We start from the raw sequence: 22,049 nt of genomic DNA, 5'->3' as shown, positions 1-22,049 counted from the left end.
TCTGCAGCTGAGGTTAGGAATGATTTAACTGATTTAAGAAGAAAAAAAGCTGAGGATGAGATGGCGTATCTCTCTGACCTTGGTGGCTGATAACTGCTTTACATGCACATCTAATCTGAGTTGAATAATGCTGAGGATACAAAGGTGAGAGATGTGTAATTAGCATAGGTGGAGAAAGCAATCAGCGTTGTAGGAGTAAACGATATGAGCAGTGCTCTACATAATGAACACCACTTTGGCAGGGGAAAAAAAAGTTAACAGAGGTACATTTTACAGTCAACCTTGCCAAAGACAGAGCCGTCCAGTCAAGGACAGTGGATTCATTACAGAAGTGGGAGAGGGGGGGCAAACATGTAATACTAGATAATTCACATAAAAAATACCACAGCTAATACTGACAAAACTGAAGCTTGAAGGGTGTCTTGATATGTAACCCGTTTCTCCTTTATCTTAAGTAATGACTAATTTGACTGAAGCTTCTTGTCTGATTTTTGCTTGAAGTACACTTCTACTGAACAGAAAGTGCCTCTGACTCAACAAGACTGCTTTCTTTCCATCCTACAAGATTTAGTACATCACATTAAGAATGCTAAGTAGAATTCCATACATCACTCATAACGACACAGCCTCTGTTAGTCCTCTTTAATGTAACTCACAGAAGCAATGGAAATTCCTTTGAAGAGGGCAAACATTAGCATGTCACAGCCAGAGGCTTCAGCGGTGCTGAGGCACTGACAAATCCATGAAACTAAAGCTGAGTCATCTCTGACTCCAAGCTGTGTGTTTGCTGGTGTGAGATCACTGACTTCCTCTTTTTCTCTGTCTTTACCACTTGCACATTTTTAATTGTCACTGTGTGTCACTTTAACCTAATGAGATCACTTTCCTCCGCCCTCTCCATCTTGTGCTGAAAAAACATCTCTTCACTCTCTCTGTCATTCACTACTCCTTTCTATCCTGTCCTCCTCCTCCCTATTTGCCGCGTGGCAGCTGAAAGCTCTTTAAAGATGCCCGGAGGCTTAACCACTTTGACATTATAACATGAGCTTGACTCACTCAAACCAATCCCAAGCTCATTTGGAAGCTTACATCTTTGCCACAGCAGCTTTATGAGGAAGAGGGAGGCTTCAAGTCCACTGTGCTAACACTGACTGTATTATAAACACCCACCTCATTTCTGCTGTATTTTAAGATGGGGTTGTAATTTACAATATGTGTGTAATTTTTCTCTGTCAAGCAGATAAAACTTAAGGTCATTCTTACATAATCCTAGAGTTTGATATTCTATTTCTGCTCTGCATTTAATACGCTTTGGGGAATCAAAGTCATATGAATCTTGATCAGTTTACAGGAAATGTCAATGTTTCGAAGTTCAAACAGCATCCTGAATCTATTGCACAGTTTGCGAAATTCAAATATCTGCAGCAATAATACTTTGGATGCTGTGGAGGAGGAACGCTACTAGAGTATCTGCATGTATTTGCATTGTTGCTCAAGAGTAACACATGGCTAAAACAGCATTTAGAAGTTTTTTTTCTTTTTTACTTTAATATGTCACTTATAAACATTTTTTTTTCAGAAGTGAGCACTTAGAGCTTGCATACCATCTACTTGTACGCAGTCACCTCTGGATTCAAAGGAAACAGGAGACAGTTAATAATCATACCACAGGACAGTAATGACTCACATACTATATCCAGTTCTACATGCATAATTTCAACGGCGACAGCTTTTATGTTCAAACATATTGTAAACTGATGGTGACATACAGTACAGATAGGTGGCAAATTAAAGAGAAAACATGGAGAACCAACATGAATACAGATGCTTCCACACAAGGCACACACTGTGTCAGATAGTGGTTATTAATGGTTATTTGAATCATATAATATGCTTTGTCACATTTGTCAAAGTACACTGGACTCAGTCATGGGTGCCTGATTATGTTATAAAATGGGGGCGCAAACTTGGTAAGATACTTGACCGCCAAGGGGGCCCCCCTTGGTCCTGTTTCTTAATAAAAACTCATTCACTCACTTCACACCATCTAAACTTTTGGCTCATGTAAGGCAGCACAGATGACCACCGTGAGCAGAAATTGGAGATTTCCTCAATCACACATAAATGTGTCCATTAGAGAAATGACAGATATGCAAAATTTCAGAATTGTCTATCTGAACCCCTAAATTTGTTTTTTGAAATATAAACATTTTTTAAATCAGAACCATTGTCTGATAAATAATTCCCTGTGGTTTTATTATTTGACATTATGTCACTTTTCAGAAAGAAAAACAAAAGATCCACTTTCATTTTTTTAAACTGTTGAATTGACACAAACCAGCCCAACTTAGTTTTGACAACTCATTATATTGTCTCAGCCATTTCAATTGTCTTTCCCTTAAAAGTTTTGTATCATACTACCATTACCTGCTGCCTCTCACTATGCCTAGCAGTCCTGCTGTGCTGTCCTCTAAAAAAAAAGTTTTGAACAATGTTGGTGAGCATGCAGATGCCTTCAATCTGAACTGTTGGGACGTTTTAACACACTATAAGACCACTGTGACATTTTACAACACCACTGCAATTTGTTCACAACAGTACGGTGTGCACAAAAATACTCAATGCAGAAAGAGAGATCATACTTGAAATTAAGTGTAAGAAAGAACCCGAAGCCTCAACTGTTTCAGTATCTTAAACTAAACACCTGCATCTCATTTGGCCCTGACCCACCTTGCTTCTCCTTGCTGCTTTCCGAGATGGTAGAAAAACCAACATGAGTGAGCAGAAATGCCCTCAACGTGAACAACTGAGGAGTTAAAACACACCTCTTCTGTTACTGATAGCCCCTCTCTGGTGATACTATATTTAGACGTCAGAGAAATATGACAACATTTTCAAGTGAACAGGTACAAACCTCTGAGAAAAACATATTGTTCAATGACAGTGGATCAGAATTTATTAGTTCAAAAGGTTCAAAAGCACAAACAGAGATCAAGTCTCTTGAGCCCTCAGAGCAGGCTGGTGGCAGTGCGGTCGTCCAGCCAAAGCGGGTGGTTTAACTGTGTGTGTCTTTCAACATAAGTTGTCTCGCCCTGCGTGTAGGCAAAGCTCCACTGTAGAAAACAAGAGGAACATAGAGTTACAGGCCTCGTGTCGGGAGACCGCTGACTTCAAGGCCAGTGTCTGTCCTGCTCCGCTGCATGCCACCGGTGACGGACCAGGAGGGAGAGCTCTTTGGCCAGCACGATACATCCAAAGTCCAAACAAGCAATTTTTAACCCCTGATGTCTGAATTCAAAGCCTAATACTATGTTTTGATTGAGCATTCATTCGAGATTCATTGGTCCAACATGCACACTGAATCATGAATAAAGAATAGAAATAATCATTGCTGTTTTGGTGGTAGCTTAGCATTACCTGCAGGTGGCCTTTCAAATATGGCAATATCACAAATTTTGGCGCTTTCGGCAATAGGCCATTTTGACTTATCTATCAATAGAAAACAGTAAGTGAGAAAAATGTAGGTTAATTGCACTGGGCTAAGGTAGGTTCATTTAACATATACTAGTTCACTGTCATATGCTTAGTCTTGTTGAATTGTCAGCCTGACTTGGCTTTGCTGTTTGTTTAAGTAAAAACATTAGTTTTTTCATAAAAAAAGCAAGGATGAATAAATCCTCCGAAATAGTAATACATATAGTGGGATGATGAGCTTAATTTCAAGAAAAGAGGATCTGAGTGCTGGGAACTATTTATGATAACTGCGAGAAGCAACCCCCAAGAAGAATTTATTCTGAAATCTTTCTTTCTTTCTATTTTTATCTTGGTTGAAAAATAAAGAGGACCGATCTCTAAGGCTCCTGCTCAATCATGATGTGATGACTTTTGCAGAGTTTTCAAAACCAAAACCTGACTCATATTTCCCAGACTGCTGGTCCTCCTCTCACATTTAATATAACTGCGTGGCTGTGACACAGAATGTGATAGCACCACTTCCTGTGCCAAGTACACAGTGTGTCTCCGGTGGGGGTGGGGTGACTGTAGAGGAAAGAAACTGTCTCATCTTAGCACCCACGCTGGTAAGGTCCAAAGTCATCATTAATAGCTGTCTCTGAATGAAATACAGAGATAACAGCAACTGAAAACTCGAGTGCAGATGAAGTTTGTTGTTAGAAGCAGTTCCTAAGATATGATCCTACTTCCTGTCAAGCTTTGTCACTTTGGATTTCAACATCAACAATTATTAGACATATTATGACTACTTCATCACCTCCGGTAGTCAAAGTTTCCTGATTTCATGTAGCATTTTTCTTTTAACAAATAAAAACATTACTGAGATATAACGTCACTTCCAGCTTGGCAGTCTTGTCAGCAATTTGGATCGACTGTGAGGACTAACACTTTGAAAAAGCATAAATATAGGTTATAACCTGGAGATGTGAGGCTTGGTTTGCAGATTAATATTGCTATAAATCATAGAATATCGTCAAGTTTGAGCCATTGCTTGCGGCATAGACACCATCATTAATCAGGTTCGTCCTTTGTCAGTGTGATTTTGGCTTATTCCTGCTACCAAGGGAACAGAAAAACAAGCAGTAATGAAAACACATCTGTCTTGGTGGAGGTAAGAAAGTCTGAGGGAGCTGTCATCCTAAAATAAACTTTGACAGAGGACTGAAAAAAGGACTGAGTTCGTGTGAGGGAGTCATCTCCTTACCAACATTGTTATATTTTGGCTTTGGTGAAGTTTGCGATCAGTGAATATAAAGCTGTGTGAAAACTGAGATTTGCTGTACAAATCTACACCAATTACATCCATTTTACAACATTTGCCAGTTCTTATTCCTCCTCAGTATTGTGCACAGATGACAATGACACTTGTGACAGGACCATGCGATAGCAAATCTATACAGTCCAAGGCCTTACAAGCAGTACTTAAATAGGCAACTATACCGCCTGCAAAACAAAAACATGTCTAGCTATGAAGACACTGTCCCAGTTTTTCAACAAAGGCTTTTCTAATACTTTAACTTTTTTAACTTTTATTCAGAAACATGTCTAACTAAAAGCTTCTTTACAAAATAGTCCCTATAGGCCAGTGTTTCTCAATTCCGGTCCTCATGACCCACTGCCCTGCATGTTTTCAATGTTTCCCTCCTCCACCACACCTGATTCAAATGAATGGCTCCTTATCAGGCCACTGCAGAGCTTGATGACGAGCTGATCATTTGAATCAGGTGTGGTGGAGGTAGGAAACATCGAAAACATGCAGGGTAGTGGGTCATGAGGACTGTAATTGAGAAACACTGCTATAGGCAAAGGCATATACTCATATATAAAAGCATATACCCCCTTTAAAGTCACGTTTTTTTGACAACAATGTGTCACGTTGCAGTATCAATTCATATCTGTGAGCCAACTATATTGTAGTTGTGTTAATTATAGCAGAAGTGGATGCAGGCAGTGTAAAATATCCTTTTTCTACAAGTTTAAGCATGTCAAATTTCCCTGTGAGGGTACAATTGCACTACAGTAACATCGTAGTTGTTATTAACTCGAGGGTAAGATGTTGTTTATCTCATCTAAGGACACCCTCTCTACATTATCACTGCTATTTGTAAGGAGAGAAGTTGACGTGAACACAAGTCAAAACTGTAAGTCCTTCCAGAGTAAAGGTTTAAATAATTTTGCTGTGAGAATGCTAACAAACATCCTAACACTCAAGCTAACAAACATGGAGCATAGTTATCAACAGAATGGCAGTGAATGGCAGCAGTTGAAATATAAACATCTGGTCAGACAGAGTCAACGCTTCTGTTCAAATATGTCTCTGTCATTCAGTTTAAAAGTGTAAAAAATGACTCTGTGCGACAACTAATTACTGCAAACAAATCTATGACTGAGGAAAGTTTGAACAACAATCATTTTTCAAATATCGCAATTTGTTGGCTTTCTCTAAGCAGCTGATTATTTGTCAAATTAACCAATACTGTCAACACAAGTGTGAACTGTTACAGTCGAGCACAGCAGCAGTTCACACTTGTGCTGTGTTACCAGTGATACGTACATCTTACTAGGTTCAACCTCATCAGATTTCCATCTCAATGTTACAGAAAACACTAGGAGGTAATTCACACATGAGATAAACACACTCAGTTACTAACAGATAAAAGGAAAGTTGTGGAGCTACAAATACAAAAAATCTTGGGAAGCAACAATGGAAGATCTGAGCTCTGACCAAACTAAACATTGTAATACTGGCAAAGTTTAGTCACACCTGCAGGTATTAAGCACGTTTAGATTACATGGTAGTGCTTGAGCTTAGTGAAGAAAACATAGCTGGTGGTTAGTTTTCAGTACAGTTAAGTCAAGCTATCGTTACAGCTTGACCTGGCCATTTAGTTGGACCACTGTCCTTGTCCCAATATGCATACACAACAGGGAAATTGAATTATTGACAGAAGAATATGTGAAGCTGCACATCGACTGCTCTATCTTTCTCTGTTGGAGATCACTGTACATGTAAGTATAGATAGAATTCACTGTACAGACGTTGCCTTTAAAACACCTGAATAGTGATTTAGTCAGATGAGACTGCAGTTATAATATCAGTTCTAATCTTACCACGTCATAGTAATCATCATAATAATCATCCACATAACCGCTCAAACACATTTAATTTGGCAACAAACTGACCTTGGTTAAGTAGCAGTGTAGGCTGATGTATAAATCCTGCTGTATTTGTTTTTTCAAAGACTCCATTCATTGCGAGAAAATGGTATTCTCCATGAGCGATGTGTAAATCCTGAGTATACTCTTGCTATAAGAAGTCTGAAAACAATGTTCCAGAGGTTTGAAAATTGAGGCACATCACTTCAACATGCAGCCAAATCACTTCAGTGCAGCAAAAACACAACTACAGATACTGCATGCCTCCAGAATTGAGAGGCATTTGGTTGGTGGCAAGCATTACAACACTGCATATGTAGGTGGCATGTTGCCAAATGTGAACCAGCTGATCTGGAGTTGAAAAATTAAAAAAAACCAAAACTTTTTGATTTTTATAGATATATAAAATATCAATTGCATGCAGAATAGGTCTATGCAAACTTTATATATAAAACAGTTAATATACAACAAATCTGAAGGAGAAATGCAAACATGGCAACTCAGGATTCATTCACAGCTCAATAAGCCCACCATAACTGCTTAGAGTGATTAGGCCATGACTTAACTGACACTGTAGTGAGTGGAAAATACTCAGCTGTGTCATTAATTAAACAGAATCAGATTAACCAGAAAAGACAGTTGTATCATTGATATAGATCTAAGTCTATCATCTTTATATCCTCTATTACTTTAAGCCTTTTGAATGACATCATGCATTTGAGAAGTGCATTACTGCACACATACATTTCCAGACTACAGTGATAAAGACAGTTATGGACATTCCTCAACATAGACTAACACTTCAGACAGTCTATACATGTCTAATATACTCAAAGCAACATTTTGAACAACTATTAAAAGACTAAATTGGATGACAGACAGAAGATGAGAATCAGAGTGTGTGTGTTTTTGTTTGTGAATGCTATTTCTGCTGTTCTTTTCCTCAGAGTTGGACACCTGCCTTAGGTCAACATGGCACTTTCAGCTACACAAGTTGATTGTGTAAACATGTTATAACTTCCATGTGACAAAATGCAAAATCTGCAGTGAGAAGCTTCACTTTTAAAAAATGCACTTCTGGAATGTGTCATATTTGTGATGCATTCTTTGAAAATTTATTCAGCCAGTTAGCTAGTTTTGCTACTTGCATTTGTGTTATTTCCTTCCCTTGGTATTTAACAGATGTGGGCATCTTAGCAGATGTGAGCAACAGCATCCCTTATGCTGCCTGCTCCAGGCTTCAGCCCTGTTTTTCTGCCTGGCCAGATGGGAAGCTCAACTTGCATACAATCCACAAACACACACACATGGATCTAAACACCAGATGTGCTTCTCCACTCCAGTGCCATGGTCAACTGTACCTCTGAGAGAAAACAGAAAACAAAATAAAAAGAAGAAAACTCACACTCACTTTCGCTCACACGCACACACTTCATCTACCGTGCTCTCCATCATTCACCACGCTATTGCCATTTCCATTCATCTAACCATCTATCCCCAATTTGGAGTAGACAGCAGGTGGTATTAAACCAAAAAGCCAGACACAGTAATGCGACGCAGTTCCGGAAACATTCATATACGCCCTGCTGTGATCCCACATGGAGGACAAAGTTACATAAGGGAAAAATCATAGGTGAAAAAAAGAGAGAAAAATAGATAGTAAGAGAAACAAAGTGACAATGACATGATTGTAGTGAACTTAAAAAGGAAAGTGGTAAACAGAAGCAGGTTAAGTACTTGAGACCACAAAGCCATCAAAGTGACATTAGTTTGGTACATCAACCAACATCTTTATATGTAGCATGTCTGTGTGACAAAATGGCACAGTGAGGAAGAGAGAAGTTCTCTGCAGGATGATGTGGACAGGAATGTTTTAACAAAGCTCCTCACATGGCTCGACATGTTGACATCCTGAAGTGACGTGTTGATAATGCCAAAGCTTTAGCTGCACCCAGATGACGTGGCCTTAATCCTATCTCCTCTCAACCCTCCCAGGCCCTATTTACCATTTAAGTGCATTAACTTTATTGCAAAAACAACCTCATTTGTCATAAAGTGAAAAGTCACACGTCTTTTTTGGAAATGTACTTGTTGATTATATTTGCAGAAGAGCTTCCTGATATCCAGTGTTAATGCAGTTCAATCTGGTGCAAAGTCATGTAATGTATTAGCTGTGTACTGTTTGATAAGCTTCTTTATTTAAAAAGCTCTGCAGAAGTGACATGTTGATAAAGCTAAAGTTAGCATTGCATGGCAGCTGTGGGGGCTTAAGCTAAATCCTTTATTCCATCTAGGGGATTAAAAGTGCATGACGTCTTAAAAAAGATTTTTGTAGTTATAGTAGCTATAATTCTTAGACCAGAGGCCTCTTTGTGAATGAAAAAAAACCCTCATAAACACACACTCGTATATGTGTGTGTGTGTTGCCAAAGAGATACACTTGCTTACAAGTGGGAATACATGAGGAATAGTAAGAAGTGTGTTCAGAGAAAAATATGCATGCCTGTAGTCAGCAGTACATATAGCTATGGGCAAGAGGGCAATTATACTTTGTGTTAGATGTGTTATGATAATTGAAATTTTGAAATATTACAGTAGGTTATAATACACATGGCATAAAGTGTAGGTTGCTAAACAGCCACAAAACCTTCCTTCTAAGCTTTCTGTTTGACCTGTCTTCGATGGGTTTGATGCAGTCCCAGAAACAACCTGTGATATTTCAGTTGTGTACACCGCACATTTAAATGTTCCAGGAGAAGAGTAACACTCAGTAGTGCCCACATCCTGCCAGTAGTAACTCTGAATAATAATGTGTCTGTTTTTTTCAATTACATTTTGAAGTAAAAAGTTTATCAACATTTTTTAAATTGTCCTCTGTGGCTTTAGGAACTAAAACCATTTGCATATGCCTCAAAAGTACCATAAATACACAGGAAAACATTTTTTTCCCTGTTGGGCATGTTTTAAGTACTCTTTCATGTCAGGAACTATTGACCAAGTCTCTTCTCCTTTGGCAGTAACAGCTGATCATTCAGTCAGTCATGTGAATAACGTCTTTGCTGTGTCTTTCACAACTTATTTGTAAAAGACAGTGGTTAGCTAGACTATAAAGCACTATACAGTCCACTTACCATTTATTTATCGCTGCAGCGTGTAGACTGCATACAGTCTGGTACTGTTTCAAAACATGTTGGGTAATGTTCACAATGACGCATTATACTGTGAGTGCGTTTTAGGGCATGACTCCAGGAACAGTGGCTGCATAATTCAAATGCAGAGAGGTTTTTAGCTCAGATTTTTAAGCCCCAGGCAACAAGCACATGCTGGTTTGTGGATAAGTCACGGCTGCAGGGGCCAAATAGTATAAATGTGGCTAATGAGGGGACATTAAATGACACAGAACATAAATAGATAAATAAAACAACAGAAAACAAGATAAAATAAATACCATTGCTGTGATTAGGGTATATCAGAGCACCGTAGGAGCAATAAATATGCCAAGATGAAAGTCTCCCACAGCTACAATAATGAGGGAAGATGGAGTCTGACACATTAACCAATGGCAATGGCAAGGGACTTCTCAGTGTGACCACATCTTCTGCTGGCAGCTCTACTGGTTGATTTAGAACTTCACTTATTCGCATATTCATTCATTACTGTTAAGGGAGGACACAAATTGCGAATACAAATGGTCAGCCTTTCAGTAGCAGTTTTAACAAGCCGTGTCTATCCGTCAGGCTGCTGTCATCTTACTGACTTTAAACAGCCATACTTTCATCTCACATTTTCCTGAACCTCCTAATGAGCACTGCGCCTTCTAAAAACCTGGAGTCCGCCTCTTAATAGTGATAACTGTTGCCTAAGTTGCTATATTTTATCCTCTAGGACCAGAAAAATAATAACATTTCCACCTTTTCACCAACTAACTACACATAACAAAGCCCTGCTTGCAGCCATTTGGGTCCCTATTGCCTCATTAAAAAGGAGCCTTTTGAGAGCTACCTCCCTCAAAGGGCCATGGAGGTGAGCAGCCTACTATAGGGTTTTTCAGGGAGCTGTTTTTCAGTAGAGCTGCAAAGCTCTGTCAGACCACACTAAGCCTCCAGTTCTACAACATCTCAGTATTAAGAAACAAAGTTTATCGATCCATGTGTTGTTGAATATTATGTTATCAGTTCATGTCTTTCTTGTCATCCAGGTCATATGCTGCTATTTTAATAGTTCTATATGATGCGTTCATGCAAGTGGACATCGGACAAATAATATATTGATGAACTGGAAAAACTAGGAAAAGCCTTCATGACATCAACGCCACGATAGTTCTTTCATCATTATTGCTCTATACCAGCCGAACAGCAGTCACAACGTTCAAGTTAATGAACCTCTGGAATTTAAAGAAGTGTATTACTCACCACCACCAACCAAGTGTCCAAGCCACCTGTTCAATACAACCATCTGAATTTAGAAAAAAGAAGTTTGCATTCCTTACCACATTTTTTTTTGGACTGAGCAATAATATCAAGAGTTGCTAGTAGTATTCTTCACACTAACACTCAGTCCTTGGGTCTGCGGAGAATCACAGATTATCCAAGCATGCAAGTCTGTGGATGGTGGAGGGAAGCCCAAGTAGGTACCCAAATATGTATAGGTTGAATGTGATAACCCCAGCAAGGATTCAAGCCAGAAACTTTCTTGCAGTGAGCCAACCATCATGCACCTCTTATAAGAGACGTTAGTTAATAATGCACTATGAGTTTGAAGTTTTATATCCTGACAAGAAAACCTGACTTCTAACAGAAGAACTTTTGTCAAGCTGAATGTTGGAAATTGCTAATTGCTATTTGTTACTGAATACACCATCAGTGGATATGTAATTTATAAAACAAACCTGTCAATTTCAGAATAAATTTGCTCATATAGACCTAAAAACCTAAAGAAAATAATGAGGAATGGGCTGACATTTGGGACCATGGTTTATGGAGTCATATGTGACAGAATGTTAGTTTTGACTTAAGTACAAACCTGCTGGCTGACTGTTACATTCTGCGATGCAGTGTTCTAGAAATGTGGGGCAGCTTAATGGCAGACTTAAAATTTTAAAATTTGATTGTGACCAAAGGAAGGGTCAGTGCCAACTGTTTGTGGACGATCTACTCTGTCATACAGTGATAGTGTACTTCAGTGGTTATTGAGTATTACTGATCTTAGAAAAGAGACAGACCTTGCAGAAGACAGGTGAGTGAGTGGGTCACTCCATGCCCCAAACAAGTTATTGTGAATAAGGATGTAAATTCACGCTGGTAATTGAAGCTTATGGATACTCTCATGACAGAAACATTTTACTGAGACCTCATGGAATAATGTGAACTTGTGAAAAAAAAGGGCATAATACGTCTTGCTTAAACACCGAGGATTTCCATTTCCACCTCGATCAATGAAAATCTGTACAGACATTTTGACATTAGCTCTATCATTCGAAGGAAATTGATCTTTTTTCATGTTGTGCACTCACAGTTTTAATTAAGCTCTGCCTTGTTCATTAGCAAATAAAAAAATGGATTGCTGTAAAAAGGAAACAAAAGCAGATGGCCAGGAGAGGCTGAGAGATGTGTGGAGAAAATGACAACAAAACGTTTCTGGAGGGATCAAAGCTATAATTGGCCTACTACACATGAAAATAAATTAAATGTTAGCAATCAATATAATGCTTTTATGTGCAGTTTACTTGGGTCACAGCTGAAGTGTGTGTTAAGTCATTAATGAGATGTGGTTGTGCTGGCTTTGAATGTCAGATTGCTATGTTGGTGGAGAGAGTGTGTGCATCAAAAGATCATGTATAATAAAGCCAGGCAAGTAGATGGGAGTACCACCAAGGGTCACGTGACAAACCAAAGATGAGGAGAAGACTGATAAGAGAATGGAAAGAAAGGACCACATACTTTTCACAAATAAACCAAACAAATCAGTTTTTGGTCAAAATTAGAGCAATTCAAATTGACTCGCTGTTAATGAGCAAATCTGTCTCAGCTCAGTCAAGCATCCCATATTTAAAGCTAGGCTACCTATTCAGTTCTGTTTAAAATTGTACTACTGTCTGACTGAAAATGTTGCTGTAATTTCAGTTATAACTACAAAGTCAAAGTTAAATAGAAGAAAAGAAAAATAGATCCTTGGCTATTAAAAGTGGCTGACTTCTTATTAAGTGAATTGTGCAACCATGCAGGATGTATTGTTGTTGTTAATTATAGCAACAACAATTACTACATTGGTAAAGGGAGGGCAGTCACTCTAATATCTCAGTCCTCAGTGAATAAGGCTGGGGCTTGAGGTGAGTGTTAAAATCTTGGTCCTGGAAACCACAGTGCCAAGAGCTAGAGGTATTATAGGGGGGGAAATAGCATTAAAAATGAATTCATGAATTATAAGAACACCTGATTGATTGTCTTTCAAATAATAATTTTTATAGGTAATTCAGGTAATTTGAGATGAACTTGAGGGAAGTAAAAAACGTTTTATATGATTTGTATATCAATTAAAAATTTTGTATCATTGTTTGGAAATACAACGGCGTGGCTTTGACTACCTAGCAGATCTGTTACCTGAAAAAATACCACAATTGAGGAACCAACACCACTTCCTTAATCTGACTGGAACAGTTGAGAAGCTGAAATAGTCCTTAACAGAGCAAGAATGAAGGAAATATTTTGTTTTCTGGAACACAGTAACTGGACTCTTTCGCTCCCAAATATTCACACTGTTGATTAAAAAAGGGGATGATGCAACACAGTCATGGCCGATGTTATACCAACCACATCAGCTTTTACACTGGGATGCCTACTACACTGCCTGCTGGGTGATTTCATCATGTTTATGACATAATACGATGCAGCAAAAGGTGTCACATGTTAACCATCAGGTTTAAAGAACGTTGTTATTTTATATGAGAGTGATCTAACATTTTTTATCTTGGGATAATTTACATGAAATATTGTCATCATTTAAAGTGAATCATTGTAATTTCTTAAATGAGGTATAAATGTTTAAGGAAATAAGAAAATGCCCATTCATCTACTCATAACAGCACTGAATTTATCTCATCCCAATAATCCCTATCAAAATGAGCAGCTTATATCTGTCTGAGGTTCACTCTATTAATCTTGTCAAATGGATTCAGAGAGCACAGATACTGAAGAGAGACACGAGGCTCAGGACAGACGACCAGATGGGCTCACAGATTGGACAGAGAAACACAGAGCAGTCACCAAATCTAATGAGAGGAAAAGGAAGGTTAGATATTTATCACACTGAGGAAGGAGGAAGGAATGGGAACTAGAGAGCTCAGAATAAAAAGGGACAGGTACTGAGATGCAGCAGTGAGATGTCATGGGAGGAGATTCACGTGGTTAAAGCAGTGAAATGACAGGTTGTGGCTCCTGCTGTCAGCGGCTCACAGATCTTAAGTTGTAGAGCTTTTCCTCTACAACTTCCTAGAATTACCACAAAAACTCAGCTCCCTGCTGAATTATGCATGCTTGAGTGTTAGATGGAGGGAAAATCAGGGCAACTGCAGCAGCACATGTATGTGTTAAAGAGGGGGGTGGGGGGGCTCTTTACCTGGAAGATTACCTCAGCAGTGCCCCAAATGTAAACAACAAGGTGGTTTAATGACATTAGATTACACACAGTGTGAAAACTAAAAAAAAAGATGACACAAAGTGTCATCTTACATTTCTCTGGAAAACACTGACCACATTGCTCGGTAGTGATAAAAATAACAGGTGAAACAGCAATGTTGTGGGATTATTCATAAAAGGCCCCGGAGTGTAGCATATAATAAAGCCCTTATTGATAAATTTAAGGAGAGAAAAAAATTACCTTCACAAGAAAACTTCATAAAGGCCCTTGCAGCTATATCCATGTTAAATTTGATGAATATCAGTGTGCTTATGTAACTTGTAGGAGATGGGCGATGTAAAAGCACAAAATCACTGATGAGTGATGATTACATTTAGTACAAAATGTAGATTTCATGCATGTTTAATCTGTGCTGAAAAGTCACACATTTAAAAAAAAAATTAGAACTGGTGATTGGCAGTATGACCATGATTCCCAAGAGCTTTACTCAATCATATGTCTGCAACAGTGAATGCGACAAACACTTCAAAAACATCTGGAATGATATATGTGAGAAACAAACCATTTTCCTGCTGAAAGAAAAGTGATCATACTATGTGTAATCAAATATTACTACATTCTTCAAATATTATCTAGAATGAGAGCATACATGAAAAACTGAAGCATCTATCTGTGTCCCATTAATTAGGTTATATCATGCAGATATTTATGTCAACCTGTAGCTGGCAGAGAGGTTATTAAAATAGAACCCAAATGTTAATAATAGGCACATTTACTCATTTAGTTTGAGTAAAATTCTCTCACCACATGAGACATTTGTAATAATGAGAAAATGATGAACAGAAGAGAATTTAATTTTCTCTGATGTTAAGTCACACATGAGCCGAAAGGGCCTGTCTGCACTATTACATGCAATCCTATTTTTGTTCTCATCCCCTCATAGAAAAAGCATTTAGTGAGTGTATGTATGTCATGTGGTAAGTGTGTTAGGCCAACACTGCCTCACACAGACACACAAGTAGCTGAGATAGGCACCAAAATCTAAATTTTTTCTTTTATCATTAATAGATATTGAAATGAAAGTTTTGATGAAATACACATTTCATGTCATATTCAAATGTGGTACATAGATAATGGGTTATTTATCTGTCATTGCCACCAGATAGAATAACAAACTGATATGACGGCTTGACATCTCCCAAAGCAATGTGACCATTAAAATTCAGAGGCCAGATAAAGTCCTCACTTGCATTCAGACATTCTTTCACTCAAATAAATGAATAAAACAAAGAAATAAGCCTGTGATTTTAGGAAAGTTATTTGTATATTTTCGAATTAGATTTTTTTCAGATTTTTTTAACATACAGAAGTATCAATAAAAAGAAAAAAAGAGACTACGAGTTTATCTTTTTAACTTCATGGCTTTCAATAACGAGGACATCCTTCAATAAAAGCCCAATGTACGACTGGGATGAACCTCTGTGTCGCTCTAGAGCTGCAGAATCTCAGTCCAAAACAAACTGAGCTAAAATCGATGGTGAACCTGAATCTCTCTTTTTCAGATGAAACAGAGGAACATTGACTTTGGTCTTATCCCTCTCCTTTTGGGATGCCTTTTAGCTGAACAACCTGGTTTATTCAGCTGATGAACTTTCACTCGATCCATACAGTGCAGTCACCCCATGTGCACTTGCATGCATACACAACCAGACAAGCTGCCACAAATATAGTACATGCACAAGGAATACTGTGCACATGCAGGGACAGGGATTGCCCTCTCATTGCCCCGCTATATCCCCACACAGCAAATAGGTGTTTGCTGTTGAATTAAGTTTAATCTATATGAAACTGGGACTTTAAACATTAAAAAAAGCCAAAACATTTACCAAATCCTGTGTAAAATAAACCTGGAAACAGTGTGAAATTATGGTTTATTAGCATCACATGTGGCTAAAGTTGAAGTGATGCAAAGAATTGATTTGGAAAGTAACACTGCAGTTTCCCAAGCTGTCTGACTGGTGGATGGATAGATGGGGAGAGAGACACATAGAAAGAGACAGAAATGAAAAGGCAGCAGCTTTAAAAGCTTTGGAAGGGATTTGTATCCAGTAAGCCACACACAGGATTAAACCATGTTAATGCAATGCCTACACAAACTGGACACAGTACACACACACACACACACTAACAGAGGTGGTGGGATGTGAGCAAAATGACAACGCAACAAAACCTTAAACAGTGCTGTTGTATGTTGATATTTTTAAACACAATACTGTTGTTCAAAAGCAGGTTGGAGACATAATCATGCCATTGGTACTTGCATAGGAGATGGTCAGTGAATTCAACAAGTGTACTGTGACAGGGTAGTATGTGTACAAGAAGGAAATGTTGTCTCCTTTCCCCTGTGGAAGTTCAATGAATGTCTTTTAATAGTCTCTGCACTTTTTTTTCTTTACCTCTCACCACAGTAGTTTTAGAATCCCACTTTAATAAAAAGCTCCTTGCATGAGAAGTTTCACTGCAAGTTCATTAAAGCCAATCCGTTGCTGCAATGCAAATTAAGAGAATTAAGCGCTCTCATGAGAGAGAGAGAGCCTCGGCTGTGGCCTGCTGCATCATGCTGGGAGGCACATAATTCTCTCCATAAACTGCTGCATAGTGTTATCAACTAGTTTTGAACAAGAGAAGAAATTATCGCACAACAGAGTGAAAAGTCTACTTTGTTAGAAATACAACACTTCGACTATCTGAAAAGGAGACAAAATTGATTGAGGGCTGAGTGAAGGGATCATAGCTTTGAGCTCAGCAGGTCTGCCTGACATTTAGTATTGAATAACTTTCAAGCTGTGAAGAGACTTAGCTAAATGTGCAATAAACAGCATTGATACGGACATTCCCAGTGGTCACTCGTGTGTAACAGTATTTTTTGGAGGAAGACAACAAACTGAATAGAAAACTCGCTGAACATTAACAACACAAATATCTTATGAGCTTAGCTTCTCATTGATCACCACACCTACGTCTTTCTCTCTGCCCTTTCTGTCTTACATACTGATATGCTTTACATAAACAATGCTGCAATAATATATATACTTGATCTACGCCACAGGGGAAAGTTATTAACATGTCTGTTTGTCTGGCAATACACACTTGAATTTCAGATTGAACATTACGTGCCTATACACCACTTAACAATAAACAGTCAGTTCAAAATGATCAATGCAAATCAGACCAATCTTCCTCTATTATTTACTGGACATACATCAGTTTTTAATAGTCATTATCAGCAGATATGTAAATGTAGCAGTTAACGGTACTGCTTGGAGCATCTGGGTTCAGATCAAAAGAAACAGGGAGGCACTTTAAAGCAACTGCTGTGTACATAAAGGATGGCTGTGGCATGTAAATTACTGCGACAGAATGCATTTATTAAGTAAGTAGAGTCAGCTTTCATTCAAGATAAATATATCAGATGTGACATGTTGTTTCTCTCCGCTAATGCTTGTTGTTTATGGAGATCGTCCTCCTTCCCAAAACGTGCCCATGTATTGTATGTGCAAGCAGGCAGATACAGACATTAATCCCTTTAAAAAAATATGTGACCTCTAGTGGTTGTAAGAGCAACTGCATGTGAGCGTTAAAATTGGCCATGACATCTGCGAACGTCCATATTTTTTTTCCACATGTCTAACCTGAAACAAGTGCTGTTAAACCCTAAAGCCAATCAGGAAATGACAAAGTTTTACCATAATGTGTTCTCTTTAAACGTAAACATGGCAACCTTGCAAAATGGTGCTGTGGTCCTTCTGTAAGAAGAATGTTTTTCTAACCCTAACCAAGTGATGTTGCAGCGTCAAGACAATCATCGTAATGTGTTGTGTACACGTAACCATGTCAACCTGTAAAATGATGTAACAGAAGGTGATGGTCACGTTACAAAAATTATATATTTTAGTGCCAACCGTGATTATTTTCTAGCTACACCAAAGCAGCGGTACTGCCTAAACCCTGCACGAAAGTGTTTTAGTGAAGTGTTGTTGTGCTACTAATGGAACATGTGTTGGTCTCAATCTCACAAATTACAAAGGCCTACGGTTGAAATTGCGGGATTAACCTGCTCCACCCAACCACCCGCCATTCCTCCTTATGCAGACTTTGTAGCTCATTAAATGACAGACTTGACAATGACATCAGCTCCGATGTGGAAATGCTTATTTGACGTGTATTTTCATCATGCAGCATGTAGACGGGTCACCATACAGAATGGAATTAGTCGTATTTTAGGTTCTGAACATACAACCAATATGACCTTTTTCAGTTGGAGGACTTGTTGTGTTTATTTGCTGTTTACCCACTATGAAAAGAATGCAGATACTGTTTTTATTGAGTTTCAAAGTGAATGGATCATTTTAAATTGTGCACACATGTCAGTTACTGTGAAACTCACACACAATATGTCCAGTTAAGAGTTTTCTTTGTGCTCACTGATGTAACACTGAGACTCTTATTTCAACAGGGCTGTAAAATAATCTTCTGTTTGATAAGTGATTCTCATATAGTTTATTTATCAAATCAGTCTATTTTCAAGGTTCAGCGTGTGTTTAAACATTTATCAGTGAATTTTTCTTCTTTTGGTCTTTTTTTTCAAAAAGTATATGCTTTGAAACTTTTCCCTTTGCTTTCAGCATGGCTTGATGAATGGATCACTGTTTTGTGTGTATAAAAGCAGCTTAGTGACGCAAAGAAAAATTCACTGATGCATCAGTTTCAGAGAAGGATATTGATTTGTCTCTTTGAATATGAATACCAAGCAGTAACCATCAAAGTCACTGGTAATTTAACAGGGTATACATAATTTGTGCTCTTTAAAAAAAAAAAGAGCTACACCTATTTTGACAATTGCTGTCTATTTCACTTTCTTCTGAGATGAAACAACCATCATAATCTCAGTAAAAAAGAAAGAAGCGAATGCCTCCTTTGCTTGCCTCTTTACCTCTCTTTGGTTGTGCTGTATATAAGGAAGTTCCTCCATGTGCTTTTCTGCTGCACAACATGAGTAACAGTTTGCTCTTATCTCTTATCTCAGATGAGCTCTGCGCTCAGAATGAAATTAATCCAGTGTGAAAATCATGAGTTGAGTGTCGTACCTCAGGGAAGCCCAGTGAGAGTGAGGACACTCATGATGCTGAGTACTGCGGCCATGTTCCATCAGTACTCTGCTCTCAGGCAACAGCGTGCAAACGTCTGCATGACAAAACATGCTTGTTCATCCATGCAGCAACACAAAACACTGGTAGACGTACTGTACTCGTGTTACATTCATTCTGCTTATCATCAAATACACTGACATTTTTATTCTGATTAGTTTTTGGCCTCAGCAAACAGAAGCCCTCAGAGATTTATCAGCCTGTACAAGTTCTGCCTCCCACAGCTTCAACCTCCTTTTCTGTCTGACAGCCGCATTCAGTCTAACTGCCCTCAGGATTGATTCTGGTTCAGTGTGGACAAGGTCAAGGCGTGCAGGCTTTCTGTAACTTATGAGCTAATTTTCCTGGTGGCTCAACTGTTTCCATACATCCAACAACATCATCAAGCACACCAATGTAACGTTAGCTCTAGGTCTCTATTTTTGGCAGGAGATGCTAAAGATGGCACCAGATGAAAACAGAATATCAGTGTCCTGAGGGATGCAGAGAAACAGAAGTACTGTACCTTCTTGGGGGAGATGAATAGTTTGTTGTTGAGATCACAGCAGAGCAGACTCGGTGGAAAAAAAGCTGTAAAACAAAGATGTTTCATCAGCTTCAGTAATTATAACAAGCTGGACATTTTGACCAGTGGTGAGACTGGTAGTGTTAGTCAGTTTGAGGGCATGTGTGTGTGTGTCATCATGGTACAATGTGGTCTAACTCAAACTTACTATAGCAGGAACCACAACAGAAGTGGTTCTGAGGATTGTGGCAGGCAGATTTTGTTTAAGTGACACCATCACAACATTACAAAACAAAGTCACGTGTGTAGTAAAGAGGAAAATGAAGGGTATAGGAGAAAACGAGTGAGGTCTAACCCCTGGTAACTGAGTACATAATTCTGGAAGTAGTGCCTCTGAGGGAACCAGGGTCTTTCCACCTTGTTTCCATCCCCTGTTCCACATTTTTATCTGTTTGTGGTGTGCTTCTAACCCCTCCCCCCATGAGATAATGTATCTGGGGTGTAAACATGTAATGTATTACATCCCTGTTGATGCGATCTCTTCTCTAAATAGTCTCTACTTAAACCTAATATGATGATTAGTTTGTAATCACTCATGACTGATGCTTGCAAAAAATGGCAAGTAGAATTATGACTGGAATACAGACATCATTATAATCGTTTGTAGACATGATTCATTGTCTCCAAAACTGCTTATTGTCTTGACAAGTTTTTGACTTATTTGAGAGATTAATTATCTTTTTGAGATAGGAAAATGCCACATCTTGAGAGATAAAAAAAATTTCAATTAAAAACCACAGATCAGATTAGGAAAATGCTGCCTGAGGCAGTAACACTCCAGGAAAGCTTATTATACCGTAGACCAGCAAAAATATTTTTTTTCTTACATAATAATACTTTTGCATATTGTTCACCGACATTAGAGAGGAATAATTTAACTGCTCACTGTACAAACAATGAGCTCTTGTATCATCTTCGAACATGTGTGGTAACTAGAGGTGATATTCAGAAACTGCAGAACAGCATAAACAGACATTCACAGAGAGAATATCTCCAGCAAAAAATATAAACAGGTTCAGCACGTTGTGGTGTTTACATTTTTCTTCTGAGACAACCATACAGTGATTTAGAAGAACATTTTTAGGCCAAATCAGACTCTCATTTTAGACTGCTGTTTCACTCTGTCATCAAATATTATACAGTACATTACATCTGATGCAGCTACGAGTGCCACAAAATAGAAGACTACTTCTGTAGACAAATGTTTGTGCAATAGGAGCAGAAATATCAAACGCATTATGTTCTGAGGTAGGCTGCTATTTCACAGTAAGGCCAACTGCCACGCAAAGGACATGCTCTATTATTCAAGAGCTATTCCAAATCTATTAATCAGTCTTTATTCTGATCTGGTTATACTAAAAAGCATCAAGTTACCATCAAGTTAACAACAACTGATAAAACCTATGAAGATCTTGCAAACCGGGCACTAAAAGTAACTGGACATTCACAACTCTGTGAGTATGATTCAATGTGGCCAAAACACAAAATAGAATAAAGTGGTGAAAACAATGAGAGAGAAACACTAGAGAAAAAGTTTTTTTTTTCAACATCTCAGTATAAGGTTAAATGCTGACAGCTAAATATAATGTGTCAGTGTGCATCAAAATTTGCTTGTACATCTACTATAGAAAATATACTACCTTGTTTCCAAATGCATCAAGGTTATATCACAGTACCGAGGTAATAAAAAGCTATAAAAAGCATTCAGAACCCTTAGAAGTAGTGATGTTTTACATATGTTTAGATACAAGCAGATTTAAATGGCTAGTTTTAGACTGATAGCATTTTTAAAATTTATTTCAGATCATAGACATATCACTACTGAATTATCTAAATTAATAACTTAAAAACATGAACATTACAGTTATAATGTTCTGAAGGAACTGAAAATACATGTATAAACTTTGAACTTTATATATGGCAAGCATTTAAATTATTGCTTGCTTCATTAGTTACGAGTTAAATTTAGATAT

General features: G+C 38.2%; 1 protein-coding gene across 5 annotated transcripts in view; it reads right to left on the bottom strand.

Moving 5' to 3' along the window:
* dlgap4b (discs, large (Drosophila) homolog-associated protein 4b) overlaps positions 1–22,049 on the bottom strand; it is a 113,416-nt gene that overhangs the window by 55,544 nt on the left and 35,823 nt on the right. For all 5 annotated transcript variants that reach the window (XM_072382552.1, XM_072382549.1, XM_072382551.1 and 2 more), the window contains exon 2: positions 20,017–20,081. The gene's annotated coding sequence lies outside the window, so the exon portion shown is untranslated. The remainder of the gene's footprint in view (positions 1–20,016; positions 20,082–22,049) is intronic.

Source organism: Leuresthes tenuis, unplaced genomic scaffold, assembly GCF_036924035.1.
Source record: "Leuresthes tenuis unplaced genomic scaffold, fLeuTen1.0.hap1 SCAF_3, whole genome shotgun sequence".
Lineage (NCBI taxonomy): Eukaryota > Metazoa > Chordata > Actinopteri > Atheriniformes > Atherinopsidae > Leuresthes > Leuresthes tenuis.
This window is presented reverse-complemented; position numbering and strand designations above follow the sequence as displayed.